Here is a 12,524-nt window from a genome sequence, read left to right as displayed (position 1 = left end):
ATGCAAATAGAGGGGTCGATATTGCAAGGGGTAAAGGCCATCGAAAGCTTGGAGCATGTAGAGGAGCCAGCATCGGGTAACAATGATGGAAATACAGGAGTCCAAGAATTCTTTGAGAACAAGGTGGACTCATCCTTTTGTGGTGACATATCTATCGACCTTCTAGTGTATGCCGAGTTGTGTCAGGAGATTGACATGGAACCATAGGATACTTCATACTTGGAGCATCCACCTACTCAGTTCATTGGCGAATCACTTATAAGGGTACATAAGATATGCATTTTAAGTAAGATCATTTTTTTAAGATTTATATTACCGTGCTTTGTATGATTTAAATTGATTACGCTAATATCTTTTTTTGTCTATGCAGGTGACATTTGTGAATACTTAGATCATCAGGATAAGTCGAGGGATAAGCGATGAGAAGCTGTAGGAGATCTTCACGCGCATGTCTCCAGATCAGATGGCGAGATTCAGAAACGTGGCAGACTAGAAGCTGTCTCGGGCATTGTTAGGCCGCTCTATTAGATCTGCTTCGGCGTAATCCAATGCTTCAGTTTCGAGTAAACGAGGTCGATGCTCCAGACTTAGGCCAGACGGAGGGAGTGCTTCAGGGGGATGCTACAAAGATCCGGATGCAGTGAGCCTGCAATCGGCTCGGAACATAAGTGCTACTCCTTGCTCTCGCGGTGGTTCCAGAGAGCGTGGCTCAGGTGGTTGTTGTGGAGACACAGACGCAGTGAGCCCGCAGTCAGCTTGGGACACATGTGCTACTCCTCACTCTCATGGTGGTTCCAAAGAGCGTGGCTCAGGTGGTTGTTGTGGAGACACAAACGCGGTGTCTACATCTCATCATTCTGTTGGAGAGTTGTCACCTTCGGGATTTGTCACACCTGTGGAGACGTCTACTCCACTCACTCTGTTGCTCAGTTGTTTGCAGGTGGCACCCCTATGGGTGCTACTCCGATAGATACTACCCCAGGCAGTACATCAGATGTACAGGGGTCTCTTGGATATGCCCAGGAGCATGGTCGTAGGTGGGAGAGGACCCATCTTAGGCATACCCTAGAGGGGTATGCCTACCTTGTAGATGATAGGTCAGGAGCCATCATCATGAATGATGAGGGGAGGAGGGTGATAGCTCGCATGAGAGAGTTGTGCCAACAAGTTTTTCGGCACAAGATCTTGGATCGTTGGAAAAACGTACCGGAGAGGAGCAAGGACTACGTAGTAGCATCCTTACATGAGGAGTTTCCGGTACCAGCCGCAGTAGATAGATTTTATACAGGCTGAATGATGGAGTGCATGCGTGTATATATGTCACACAGACGAACACATGCACGCAAGGCACTCAAGAGTAGGGCTGCAAAGCCTGAGTGGCTGGACGACTAGCGCCGACTCAAGGAGGAGGCTACAAATTCTCCAGGATGTTGGAGACAACAATGTGAGGTAGCTAGAGCACGACTAGAGGCCGGAGTGGTCCATCATCTTGGGAGTGGCCGCCACAGGACATATCTGGAGGACTTTGTAAGTTTTTCTTTTGTTTTGCTTGCTTATTTTTTTGCAATATCCTTTGTATTGACAATCGTGTCTCTAACAATTGTATTTTGTTTTCTTTGCAGCACTCCATTACAAATCGCGATCCGACCATGAGACTCGATATGCAGAGAGGCACGGTCTCACTACATTGATCGACCGATTGTATGGATGCAGCAGCCTTGTAAGTCACTCATCTTTCTTGTCTGTAGTTACCATATTTAATTAGAATGCATTATTGTGTAGTGGACTGATGTGTAGTTTGTTTCTTTTTTTACAAAGTCTGTTCAATGCTCCTTTGCGGCGGGACGAGGTTTCGGATGGCGATGATCTATAGCTCGCCCTTGGATCCCTGGAGCTCACACACCCTTCTTTTTGGGTCACGTGATCTATGTAGACATTTTCTATGTAGTAGTGATATCTTGCCATGATTGTATCAGTCGCTTTCATTATGCGATCGTGTATTTATTTCATGTATCAGTATTATGATTTAAGTACACTTTGTATTTATTTACACGGACATTGTACACATTTATGAAACTATTTTGTATGGCCCAAATAATAAAACACATCCCTACCACAAAAAAAAACTCACTGTTATTGTCGTTATTAGCGTCACAAATTTACTGCACGCATTGGTATTAGCATTATTATTAGCATCGTTATCAGCATCGCTATTTGCATCGGTATCAGCGTCGCTGATACCGATGCAAATAGCGACGGTGATAACAATGCTAATACCGACTGTTCTATGGCATCGCCAATAATGATGCTTTTTGCGACGACACTGGCAAATTTCTCCCTATCGCTTTAGATTGTGCATTCGGTGGTAGGTTTAGAGAGTGATTTTTATGTATTTTCCTTCAAGAAAGTAATAAAACCCACTTTAACATAGAGATAGGACTAAAATGAGGCTAAATCTCATGTCTTAGTCTTACCATACATTCACACACAACTCTTATTTTTTTTATTTTTCGGATACAAAAAATTTCCTTTTTTTATTTTTATATTTTTATTTAGTGATAAATATTGATATTTTCTCATTTTCTCATTTGGACTGATTAATCTTACTAAGAATGATTTTCCTATCAGATTTCAACCTATACAAACACTATACGCACAACAAAAACCCAAAACTGCATAATTTTCCTTAAACCGCAATGTTACGGGTTTTGCCTGTTTAGTATAAAAGTATTAGATTACTGATTTTTCTTGATTTCTTTAACATTGCTGATAAATCAAAGCATTGGCAACCAAATGCAACCATTTCCAACCAAAATTGATTTTAAAACAATGAAATCTATGACTTAATCATAAAACTGTGCCTTATGATGTATGTATCTCGTAATTGGAGGGCCGATGATGCTTCCCATTAGCCGATGACAATCTTTCCAACCTCGATCTACAGTTCTTTATTCTTCAGCATCATCTCACGATCAAAATCTTTCATCTCAACCCATCCCTTCTCTCATACATTAATCCATGGAAACACATAACAAGAGGAGAGAGGGAGAGAGAAACACTAAAATCGGATCTCTTGATTTACTCGATCATTTTTCAATCAGTTTCTTACGATGGGGAGCGAAGAAATTTGATGTCTTGTTGCCTTCTTGCTTCCTTCTGATCCCAACTACCTGAAAAATGATTAAAAATAGCAAATTTGGGAGTGCTGAAAAAAAGATGCCCTCCCCCCACCCCCCACGTTTCATGACTTTTGGATTCTCATTCTTAGTTAAGCTTATTAATCTTAAAACCTAAAAAATGATTCATCATTTCTTGTTCACACTTGTCATAAGTGGTTTTTCCCCGAACGGAGTCCCAAACGAACTCTGATTTGCAAAGGGATTGGACAATTGGCTTCATAGCATTGAAATTTATAAAGCTAGCCTCTGCTATGCACTTTTCGACTCTTAGATCACATAGTTGCTTTATAACACGAAACCTTGTGAGGATTAAATGGGGGGTCAAACAGACTCCGATATCGACAAACCGAGACTTACGTTGGGTTTTGACATCAAACTCCATCTAGGAAAACTCCAGCTCATCGATCTACAACCTTTTCATTTTGCATGAAAAATTGGTATTTTACATCTTCTAGGCCCCTTTTTCACTTCAAAAACGGGTCCCAAAATCTAGCTCTCAATTAGCAATCAACAAACTTCAAAAATAAAAACTATGTCACGTACACACACAATCCTTATCCTCTAGAAAGTCATTTCCTTCTTAATCCTGTGCATGCAACTAAATACTATGGTTCTACTCTTAAAGAGCAAGACCAATAATTCAAAGTTCATAGTTTTTAGACTATGCACTACATTAAGAATTGTAGAGGCGAGTCGACCACCAAGACCCATGAATCGCTAATTGTTCAAACGTTTCAAGTGAGCACTAATGGCTATCTCTCACATAGCCGACGCTCTATCCCTCTCTACGATTGTAGTGAGCTTACATTGATGCCCAATTGAGTTGCTTCCTCTCTCAAGGACTCCAATAGCTCCATGATTCATGCTACAAGCTCAAGCATCCTCAAGCCTCTTCCTCCAAGCTCCATTCTCCATAGCCATGTGTGAGACGAGATAAGAGAAGAGAAGAAGAAGAGAGAAGATGGTGGAGGGCTTCACCTCCAAGATCCCTCACCCTCATGCACTCACTCTCTCACTCACTCACACTCCCTCCCTCAAGTACTCACAAGCAAGTAAGAGAAGAGAAGGAGAGTAGAAGAAGAGTCCACTTTGCCACACACCAAAGAATAAGCTCTTCATTCACTTTTTAACTTTATATACAAAATCCTAAATCCTTCTTGGGTGGTCATCCCCTTTTTACATGGCCTAGGCCCTTTTTCCCATTGTCCTCCTATCTTCCTAGCTTCCTTCCTACCGCCCATCTACCTTTACAATTTGCACAGGAGGGAGCCTGGTGCTCTTTTACAAAAAATTTTAGGGGAGCCTTTCATTTAAAAATGTGCTTTTTCCTTTGACTTAGCTTTTGAGGCTGCCCTTGCGCTTTCAGCCGTTTCCGTTCCTGCTTATTTTTTTGTGTCTGATTCCTGTCTGGCCACCTCTTTTAGGTCCCGACTTGTGCTTTTCCACTTTTTCTGCTTTCTTCTTGTGCTGAGGTTAACATTACCCCCCTCCTAGCCTAGTGCCAGTCCCATGGCAGTGATGGGTAGTAGTTGGAAGGTGGGATGGGTGTAGCTAGATGGCTTTTTTCAATTGGTATACGAACCCTTGTGGGGGATGGTGTTGGATGGACTGGCCCTTGAAATTGAAGATATAGTTGGGGTGGGTCCCTCCTTGACACTGACCTTGAGTGGATCCATCGCTTGAAATTGAAGATGGTGTTAAAGGAATCTCCCTCTCACCCTCTGAGGTTGCAACATTGTCCTTGAGAGAGAATCCTTCATCCTTGACAGGATTGCCCTCATCCTTGAGAGGACCTCGCCAAAGCAGTTGGAGCTTCCCCACATTTGTTTAGAGAATACCTTCTCCTCCACTGTGCCTGCTTGAACAGAATGAGCTTCTTCATTCACTTTTTGGCGAGGGCTTCCTTCGTTTTCCTTTGTGTCGTGTGGACTGCATGGTGACATATCGTGTAATATTACCCCCTCCTAGAAAGGTGCAAGTGCCATGACACTAGCAGTATTGAGTTGATAAAGATTCAGGGATTAAAAGAGCAGTCGTGTGAGTTGATGAGGAAGGGGCCTCGTGGGGATTGGTTTTGGGGAGAGGTTGATTAACCGGTTGAGGTGGTGGGGGCCAAGAATGTATTGCATGGATGATGGAACCTCCGAAGTTGGTGGGTTGCAGCCTTTGTTTGTACCTAAAAAGAAAAGATGCTGCACTACCTGGGGGTGTGTCTACCTTTCCATGTGGTGCATTGTGCTTGTGCTAGTGGAATTGGGAGTTGGGTACATGCAAGCCTGGGTGGGGTCCCACACTTGAGAACCCAATTTGTGTATCATTGGAAGTGCGGTGCATGGCTTATGGAGACAGGTCTCTAACCATAGGAGAGTGTGACCTCCCTCGGTATGTCCTACCCTTGATATGCCCTAAGTGTAGTGTTGGGAATTAAAATGGGGATAGGGAATTAGGGACGGAGCCGACCGATCGAAGCCACAAAATGCACCTAACTTGAGAACCCCTAGATGTCGTGACTGTGACCTTCATGCTTTTGTTTTTTTAACACATTGATCCAGCCATAAAATAGATATATTGGCCACCATTAGAGGTCAGCAAGAGTGGTGGGGGCATCCTTGTCGTAAAAACCTCCCTCTAAGGAGTCGATGCTTGTTGCCCCTTTTCAAAACTTGGTTCTGTGTCTTTGGTCAGCCATTGCCTTTCTTCTATCCTATGATGTGGTGGCTCTGCTTCTGTGGACCCTGCAATGTGTGTTTGATGTGTAGCCCATGCCTTAGAGTCCTATGGGTGATCTCTAGCTTTTTCTTTAAGGACTCAATGGCCTCCTCTTCCTCAAATTGTGTGGCCTCCAAGAGAGTGCAAAGGAAGGCGCATTGTTGGGCTTCCAAGGCCACCTATGGGTTAGTCGGCGCGCTAAGGCACTCACTCTTTTTTGGCTTCTATTTACCCATTTATCTACTTTTTTCCTCGTTTCTTGCAGGCTTTCATTGTTCCTACAGGCTAACGCCCTTAGCCATTTCTAATGTTCGTTGATCTCTCTTTTCTAGTGCCGTTGTTCTTCAAGCTCCAAGTCCAACCTTTGTTCCAAATTTCCTATATGCTTTAGGTGACGTCGGCTTCTCCCTTCTTCTACTACTGGTAGCTACTTTGTGGTATCTCATATTTTTTCATTTTCTTTTTGCAAATTTTTGTACAGTGCCACCATCTCATCAAAATTGTGTTGTAGGCTCATGAGGCTTTGTGTTTCCGCTACAAGTTTCGCTTGCCATCTCTCGTCTTCTCCTCTTTTAGCCTTGATCTTCGCTTTGAGCTCCTTGATCTCTCTTTGATTGATGGCCACTTGACAAGTTCTCTCTAAACTAAGAGGCTACCATTGTCTTCTTTCTTCTTTCTTTCATCGTTCTTTCGTGCTTTTGGACTCACTTTGTGCTCTATGTAGGTCGATTTTCTCCTTCTTCCCCCTCTCTCCTTGGGCCTTCTTCAGCGAAGTCTCCTTCTTTGACTTCTTAGCCCTCCCTTTGCCAAATTGTGCTTCTTGATCTCCTTTGTCCTCACTCATGGTCCTTTTGCTGGACTGCTCCTATCCTTGGCACGGAGAGGACCTACCCTGACTACCTCGTCACCTTGTGTTTTCCCTAGTGTTTCTCTTATGATGGTTGTCAATATTCCTCCAAATCCAATGGTAGAGGCCTTTGAGGATGACAATTCCCTGGCTTTGGAGGCCAAGGACTCTCCCCCCATGGGTCTTCCACCGATAGCTAATGCTTTTTCTGATGTCTCTATTGTCTTCCTCACAAAGCCATTGAGGTTTACTCCATCGAAGAACCATGCATTAATGCTCTCGAGCATTGGTATGTTGATTCGGTTCATTAATGTATTATACTATTGACTGGAGAACAGAGTGTGCACCATTTTGACCTAGATTTGAACCTCGAGCTCGGGGATGTCGGCTAGGCTGATCCCATCATTGGTGTGGACCATCACTTTGTCCATCCTCAGCATGTCGTACACATCTCGTTTTGGCCTTTTTTCCACTTTGTTTGGTAAGCCTAGTGCTTTCTATAGTAGCTTAGGGCTCAGCTTGATGTCTACTTGGCGGGCCTCCTTTTCTAGATGCACCATGGCAATGCCCTAGTTTCGATTGAAGGTCCAAAAGAACTCGGTGCACTTCTCATAATTGATGGCTTGCCCATCTTTTTTATATACTTCTGTAGCCTGCATTACTTCACCAGTTGTTGGATGGCTGGTTCCTCCACAACTATGTCTTCTTAGATTCAGGATATACCTGAATTTGAGTTGATTATAAGCCCTCGTCTCCAATGAGGGGCTATATTTTGCTTGCTCCTCCTTGGAGAATGGAAGTTTGTTGCTTTTGTCTTGACCTGCCATAGTGGGTACATGTTCACATGTTTGATTCCACCTTGCCCCAGAATCCTTCCTGGCATTAAGGTTTGAGGGGTCAAGGGCATTCAAAACTGGCTTGAGGTGTTTCACTTCTGCATGAGCCAATCATACAAGTTCGAATTGTACTCGACATTAGCATGGCGGTCCATGTCGGAAGGACGGATGCCTACTTGAGTGATATAGGTTAGAACATCTATGAGGAAGTCACCGGAGTCGATCCTGCTAGCAATGTGTAACTCTTCCTCAGTCAGAATTCGGTCTAAGTATAGGTGGCTCATGACATGATCTTCTAGTGATCGATTGCAACTAATGGCCAATACCCTAAAAGAGGTAGGAGCTACGTAAGTGGAATCATACTCTAAGGTCTTAATGACACATCGCTGCTCAACATTAGTCATAATTCGGCTGCCTTCTCATTCCCACTAGATTCTGAGAGCATACCACTTCCTCAAGAAAGATGAGTCATTATCGGCCAGCTTGCGGAGTTCTTCAGCTTGTGGCAGTAACTCTGCTCTTGCTATAGGAGGTGATCAGCCGCCGTTGTTTGAGGGCTTGGTCTTGAGATATCTCGGCATTGGCGATCAATTCCTCTATGACTGTGGGAGTTTTTACTGTCACGAATTCATATTCCTCCCAAGTGCATGGCATGGAGCTGATATCAAACACTAAGGATGGGTCAAGTAGACCTAGGTCTAAGCACTCATAGCTTTTAGCAAGTAGAGTGAAAGTATAATCCAAGCGCTTTATGCAAGTGACCATGTCGTCTCCTATGTTCTCAACTAGGTTTTTAGATAGTGTAAGGATCGATCATCATTCGTAGGATGGTTTAAGACCTGCTGGGTAAGGCTTGACTGAACTAGATAATTTGGCAACTAATGGCTGAGACTCTGGTTGTTCTTGAGAGTGCGGTTGGGTTCCTTGTGTGATGGGATTGGTCAGAGTCAGGGATGTTGCACTATTAGACACTAGTGAGATCATAGGGGCACTAGTAGGATTGCCTTGAGGCAATGTATGAGTGGCACAATATGGCTTTGGTCGATAGACTTGTTGAGTCTCTGTCGACTTATGCATTTGAGGTTCTACGAATCTTGTTGCCTAAGTCGTTTGTGGCACTCGAGTGTTCTTTATCACGTGGCTTGGTGTGGTTAAGGTAAAGACCGACATTTGAGTAGTACCCTTGGCCATCTTGGCTTTATGTACCCCTATCCAAGCATTACCCTTGTAATAACCTTGCGTCTGTAATAAGATCTTTGGGACCCATCGTTGCTTGATAGTTCATCGATGCCTATAGTTTCTTCTCTACCTCCTAGATTTTGAATTCAAGTTCCTAGCCTTATGAGGTCGTGATTGTGCACTTTTGAGTGGTGGCCCTTGATGTTTAAGCATCCATTTGAACTGTAGTGCATGGGCCTTGGCTTTGAGGTTTGGCGAGTTGTGATAAGTCAAGACCCCCCTCCTTAGTCTTGGTGGTGGGTTTCTCTATTGGTGGCCTTGCAAGCTTGGATGGAGCTGTGTTGCCCTTACTAAAAGCAGTGATTATTCGTACATTGCCAGAGCAAGGTGAATATGCTGTGAGTTGTAGTTGACGTTACAGAGTGTCTGCTTTTTAAACATATGTCCTACAGCGATTCCATACTTGCATCCTTTACGTTCGGCAACACATAAAAGATCATTTGTATACTTTCAGACTCAATAGAGACTACAACCTTGCAATTTCCCAGAAGTGCATATGATCGACCCCCAAATGGGATGAGTTTGGTGTCAATGGCCTGTAATTGTGGTTTGCCAATTTGAGTCCAATGATCATGAGTCAAGATATTAAAGTCAACACCCTCATCAATCAATGCATCAATGGCATGTGTTTGCTTAGCAGCGACAATCATGCGTAGGTAAGCAAGAGCTATGGCTTCCTCATCTTCATCTTCAATCTCTGTGATATTGGCCACCACTCGTACATTGACAGGGTTAGGTTGTCTATGTGAGCTCCTAGCCATCATGCAGACTGGTACTGAGGGTGTGTCACTAAGCTTACCAATTGCTTTAGCGGCTTGCTTGTACTCCTCATCATCCAAGAATGGTATATCAATCGTGGCTAGCACATGCATCCAATCTCGCTCATCCTCAAGACAAGGGATATACTTGGTCAGTGGCTCATAAGATTTCCTAATTTGCGCATCACCCTTCACCATGGTGGAGATGGCATCTAGGTTGAATTGTGTGGTCTTCCATGTGTCCATCTCTACTCTTACTGCCTCTGTTCGATTTTCTAAGAAGATCAAACCATTTCCCCAGTCTTCTATGACCCGTGCATTGCGCATCATCCAAGGCCAACCTAATAGGATGTCATAGTCCACTCCCTTCATGGCTATGAAGTCAATAGAGAATTGGATCCCTGTGATATTCAATGGCCAGTTCTTCAATACTCCAAATGGCCACACTTTCATTCCATTGGCTAGGGTGACATTGAACCTAGCACTGTCAACAAGTGGGTTACCCCAGTCCTAGAGTACCGCATGGTTTAGCACACTAACTCCTACTCATGTATCCACAATTCCCTTTCTCGTGGTGTCTCCTAGAGCTAGGGCCGGTAAGATTGCATGCCTTTCGGTGCTTTCCCAAAAAGCATTGGTGTGCAAGAACTTGGACGGTGAGTATAGCGTCAAACTAGGTATTTAAGTTACATGGCCTAGGCCCTTTTTCCCATTGTCCTCCTAGCTTCCTTCTCTTACCCCCCATCTACCTTTACATTTTGCACAGGAGGGAGCCTGGCGCTCTTTTACAAAAACTTTTAGGGGTGTCTTGCATTTAAAAATGGGCTTTTTCCTTTGACTTAGATTTTAAGGCCACCCTTACGCTTTCGATCGTTTCCCTTCCTGCTTCTTCTGTTGTGTTTGATTCCCTTCTGGGCCACCTCTTTTAGGTCCTGACTTGTGCTTTTCCACTTTTTCCGCTTTCTTCTTGTGCTGAGGTTAACAAGAGAAAATGGCATACACATTCAATGCTATGACTTTCTAAGACAAGCCAAAAATAACCAAAGATTTTGAATAAGTCAAGGCCGATGCAAATGACAAGGAAGTACTAGATCTTTTCCTAGTCTCTCCTCTTTGTAAAAAAAAAAAACTTATTCAATGACAAAACCTCAAAATGGAACCAGCATCTTAAACGTGCAACTAGCTTGTATCTGAATTTTAATCATAGAAGTTTTTGCTACTATGTTGGGGCCTAGACAAAACCCTCCTTGTTCCCCTCCTTGAAGTCAAGAACACCCAAATTATTTAAAAATTGAACAAAATATGGCATCTAGAATGGACCACCAAACAATGGGAGTATAGGATACAGAATCTCATGAACACATCAATTCAAGGGAAAATATCTTGTCTGCAATTGCTAATAAACCAAAAACCCTACGAACCAATGAAAATGAGACTAGGGAATGGGTTATGTGTGAGGTGCAAAAGAGAAAGAAAAATACTTTCTCATATTTTCATCAACTATAAAGCTAACATAATATTATGTTTTACTTATAGGTAATATTTCAGAAAGTACACTCAACAACCTTCAACTGGAAAGAACTATTACTAGGGAAAATCTATGGAATTCTTCCTTCCATTTAAAACTAGATTCGAGGACTTTATTTATGGAATACATGGATCAATAGAAATAAAACCCTTTTTGAAAATGCTATGAATGACCACCCACTCATTACATTCAAAATGGATCTGTGTATGCATGTCAAACAAGAGGAAGAGATCACAAAGGAAAAGCCTAAGATGAATGATTATATTGAGGATCTTAGATAAAGCATAGACATTCATGGAAGATTTGAAAGCAAAACTCATTGCAAACAAAAAACTTCCACCATGTCTACGACCTTTCGAAGCAAGAAAGAAAATGCTCATCTCCAGGGGGTGGTCACTCACAAATATGTAAGCATATCAAGTGGATTCAAAAGAAGGGATTCTTAAAATACTATTTCTACACTTTTTAACATACAAAAGGTTGTCACATAAAAGGGATGAATAGAAAAGGGATGTGTTTTATTTCAAAGAAATTCACATATAAGGATATTTTTAAATAGGCCTTGATGCACATGATATAGAGGATCTACAAATAGTGAACCCCCCAAGATCTCCATAGAAGAACTCTACAACTAAGAAAACTGACTTGTGTCTCTAATAAACCATAAACTTCCACGTGTTATAGATAATACTTACAAGAAGAAATAACACATATGTACTTAATGTTTTCTCAAAAAAAAACTTACATTGTCACTCCATTGGAGTCAACCATCATGGCTATTGTATAGATTTCAAAGTTATCTTTAGACACTTTATCTTTAGACACCACATCTAAGTCGATGGATGTAAACAACTAAAAGGGAGAGCAAAAGCACCGAAAACACCCACAAATTGACTTTGCAAGGATCCTTCTTATGCCAACAAGGAGAGGGAGGGTGTTTGAGGTGAGTGTGAGCCATTTAGAGGAGAGAGGGACCATGATTTCCACCAAGCAATGACTATGAAGTATTTGGACTTCTTCAAGTTCATGGAGTACCACCATTTTAAGAGGTACTCTATAAACTCTCTAAAGTTACGACACAAAGTTAAGAGTGTTCAAATAAACTAGCCATGCGCTATTAAACTTGACTATGTAAACTTGCCTCAAACTTGTGCAAGTGAAATTTAATTAGGCATGCCTTGGCTCTTAGTTAATCCCCTCACCCTATTTAGAATTCATATATTTTTAGCTATGCAACCACCACCTTAAAATCCTACCATGCAAAGTTATTAATGTAAGGATAAATAATATATCATTCATCATGGCATTTTGAAAAATTGTCAATGTGACAAAATATAAAATAACTATTCATTGCCCATGTTTCATCACTCCATCAAGTATATTACTTTTTAGTAAGTAATTAAAATCACATGAACTAATGATAAGTAT

The sequence above is a fragment of the Lygodium microphyllum genome, chromosome 24, assembly GCF_053477565.2.
Source record: "Lygodium microphyllum isolate KBCC chromosome 24, Lygodium_microphyllum_v1.1.10, whole genome shotgun sequence".
NCBI classification, from domain to species: domain Eukaryota; kingdom Viridiplantae; phylum Streptophyta; class Polypodiopsida; order Schizaeales; family Lygodiaceae; genus Lygodium; species Lygodium microphyllum.
Note: the sequence above shows the minus strand (reverse complement) of the source record.